Source organism: Trachymyrmex cornetzi, unplaced genomic scaffold (genome assembly GCF_001594075.2).
Source record: "Trachymyrmex cornetzi isolate Tcor2-1 unplaced genomic scaffold, Tcor1.1 scaffold601, whole genome shotgun sequence".
In the NCBI taxonomy this organism is placed as follows: Eukaryota; Metazoa; Arthropoda; class Insecta; order Hymenoptera; family Formicidae; genus Trachymyrmex; species Trachymyrmex cornetzi.
In genome coordinates, this window is record NW_017299917.1 from 113,195 (window position 1) to 116,528 (window position 3,334).

Sequence of the window (3,334 nt, forward strand, 5' to 3'; positions counted from 1 at the left end):
GGCCGTGAAACTGACCAGTTTCACCAATGCCAATTACTTAATCAGCCGTGAAACTGATAACTAATCACGTTTGCTGTTTAGTAGAACTAATGATATGTATCATTTGTATAAAAGATTTGATATCAACAATTGTGGCGCCAAGTTAAATTCTGTTAATAATATAACTTCCAAACAACGTGGCTTCCAACAAAATACAATTTCAAAGAAATGAGCATATATCACACACTGGATTTTATCAGTGAAATAAAATATATGTTTTAAGTTATATCATATACGCAATTTTTAATAGGATGTTTAGAGTACAATTGCAATACTAACACACTTAATACTATTTATAAACGTTTCGGCCTTTAATTAGGCCATCTTCAGTATAAATTAATATTGTTCGAGTATAAAATTATGCGCTAATACAATTATCAGTCATTATAAAAAATATATTTAAATAATACATAGGAAAAAATTTTATTTGTCAATTTTAAATATACTATTTTATCCTTAGCTTAATATAAATATTTAAATATTAAGAAGTCATTAAGAAGTCAATTAGAATTACATTTTAAATTACTACATTATAAAAAATGGTCAACATTTTAGTAGATAACATTTTAAATTAAGAAGGTTTCGTCATTATAAAATTAATTTTTAACATTGTGTTTTTAATTTTGAAGGTTACTTAAATTATTTTTGCCGTTATTCAAAAATTCCAGACCAATTTCCAAATTAATATCGTTGAATTGTTTTTATTGATTAGTTGATAGTCTTAAATTTTTTAACTTGGAAAATAGTAAGTTAAAGTTCCCAAACTGGAACGAAAAATTGTATAAGAAAGTTTTTTTAAAAAATTGTATATACAAAAAATTTTTTTAATTAAAATTAAATTTCTAAAAACATGTGTTAAAGAAAAATTAATACCAGTACACTTACAAGGTTGCTTAAAAAATAAATTAATTATACACCAACAGTCTTTTATTCCTAAATTTAATAGAATTAAACACAATTGCATTAATAAATTAATTAAATTAGAAATTAAAGATTCATACATACAACTAAATAACAATAAACGAGTTTTGTTCAAAACATGCAAATTGATTGAGAATAGTATTCCTTTTGAGGTGAGTTGTTCATTTTTCAAACATCAAGAAATTTATTTTAATAAAACTTGGTTATTGGAAAATAATAAAATGAATAAAAAAATTTTGAACTTAAGCTTAAATACAAAAAAAGTATAGAACCTATAAATTATACAATAGAATTAGAATCACCAAACAATGGTAACAGTTCTAATAATTTTGTTCCTAAAAATATCAAAAAAATTTCTTCACTAAGTAATAAAACGACAATTTCAAATGATGTATTTGATATTAACGTTAATCAAGATAACTTTAATGATAATTACAATTTTAATAATATTAATAATAATTGGATTTTGAATAAATCTGATACGTCCATTCCTAATGAAGTGAAAGAAATTTTACAACTTGGGCAAAAATTTAATTTACCTATTGAAGATATACATAACGATAAAATTATTATTGAATTTATAAAAAATACTGAATTAAATATTTTAAAATTGGATGAAAACGATAAAAATTCTATAAGAAATGATACCATTGCAATACTAAATAACGTACAAAAGAAAAATATTAATAGGAATAACAATAATTCCCTTAAGGGCAAATCAAAAATAATTAAAAATTTTTTAAGTAAGAATCCAAATATTTTGATAACCAGAGCTGACAAAGGGAACACCACGGTGATTTTAAACTAAAGAGATTACATTGAAAAAATGAACAATATACTTGCTGATGAAGACACTTATCAATCATTGAACAAAGACTCCCTAAATAAATGGAGTAGAGAAATAAAAAATCATTTAGTTTTTTTAAAAAATAAAAAATACATTGAACAAGATACATATAAGAGACTGTTGATTACAGATGGAGTAGTTCCGAGAATTTACGGTTTACCAAAAATACATAAAGTCAATTGTCCTCTTAGAGTGATAGTAAGTTGTGTGAACAGCCCTACATCTCCGCTTACCACTTTGCTCAAAAATGTTTTAGACAAAGCTTTAATAAAAATAAATTGGGTTACATAAAAAATAGTTTTGATTTGGTAGAGAAACTAAATGGCAGAAAAATTTCTTCAAATTATAAAATAGTCTCATTTGACATAGTTTTATGTACACAAATATACCAACAGATTTAGCAATTAAAGCGATAGCTAATAGATGGGATATAATAGGGATTCACACAACTTTGCCGATTACAGACTTTATTCTATCTGTTAAATTAATATTAAATTCTACATTCGACAATAAATTCTATAAACAAATTTTTGGTATGCCGATGGGTTCACCACTCTCACCGATTATTTCAGATTTAGTTATGGAGGACATAGAAAAGAAAATTCACTCTACGATTAATATTGAAATTCCTATTTATTTTAGATATGTCGACGATATTCTTATAGCGTTACCTTACAATGAAATAGAAAATACTCTAAAACTATTTAACAAACAACATAACAGGATAAAATTTACTGTAGAAGGAAATGAGAGTGGAGTGAACTTTCTAGATGTTACAATCAAAACAATTAATAACACAATAATTTTTGACTTGTATAGGAAACCTACGTTTTCAGGAAGATACTTGAACTTTCATTCCAATCATCCTATGATACATAAAAAAGGTATTGTCATCTCGTTGCTGGACAGGATAATATTTTTATCACATCCCAATTTTCACACCAAGAATATTACAAATATGATCAATGATTTAATTAATAATGGGTACCCCCTAGAATTTTTATTTAATACCATTAACAATAGAATAAAATCACTAACATATAAAGTAGAACATAATAATAATAAAAATAATGATTTACCAAATAGCCAAATTAAAAAATTTGTTACTTTGCCATATGTTAATAATATAACAGAAAAATTAAAACACGTATACAAAAAATATAACATTAATGTGGCTTACAAACCGACCAATAGCTTATCAAAATTCATAAAAACTGGCAAAGACAAACTCAATAAAAATGAAAATAATCATTTAGTATATAAAATTAAATGTTTAAATTGCGAAAATTCTTATGTAGGACAAACAAAAAGGAAGTTAAAAACGAGAATCAATGAACATAGAGCAGATATTAGAAAATTAAATAACCCCTCTGTAGTCTCTCAACATCGCATTGAACATAATCATGACATGGATTGGGAGAATGTTGAAATTTTAGATCTGGAACCCTCTTTCTATAAACGTTCAGTATCCGAAATGATACATATTAAAAAACAAAAGAGTGGACTAAACGAACAAAAAGACACAGA

General features: G+C 25.0%; 1 protein-coding gene across 2 annotated transcripts in view; it reads right to left on the reverse strand.

Moving 5' to 3' along the window:
* LOC108766507 (transmembrane protein 230) overlaps positions 1-3,334 on the reverse strand; it is a 117,135-nt gene that overhangs the window by 110,919 nt on the left and 2,882 nt on the right. The gene's annotated exons all lie outside the window — the stretch shown is intronic.